Source organism: Penaeus monodon, chromosome 32, assembly GCF_015228065.2.
Source record: "Penaeus monodon isolate SGIC_2016 chromosome 32, NSTDA_Pmon_1, whole genome shotgun sequence".
NCBI lineage: Eukaryota > Metazoa > Arthropoda > Malacostraca > Decapoda > Penaeidae > Penaeus > Penaeus monodon.
The window spans coordinates 25727033-25727304 of NC_051417.1; positions in this window are offsets into that span (position 1 = coordinate 25727033).

Here is a 272-nt window from a genome sequence, read left to right on the forward strand (position 1 = left end):
TGCCGTCCATCCTGTCCATCTCTTTCTTTTCGCTTCCTCTTCGTTTTGAAAATATAAAACAATGGTTGTCTTGTTCAGTAATTAGGAATTAAATGTCAGCATTCCAAGCTCTAATGTAAATTTATTTAGACCGTATTCAGATTGTTTCACTATTTGTTTTCATTAAGATAAGATTGTGCATATTTATCTTAAGACAATTGCTAGTCATAGCATAATCAAGCAAATTTTATAACCTTTTTCTAGTAAAGGGTACTTATACATATATATATATA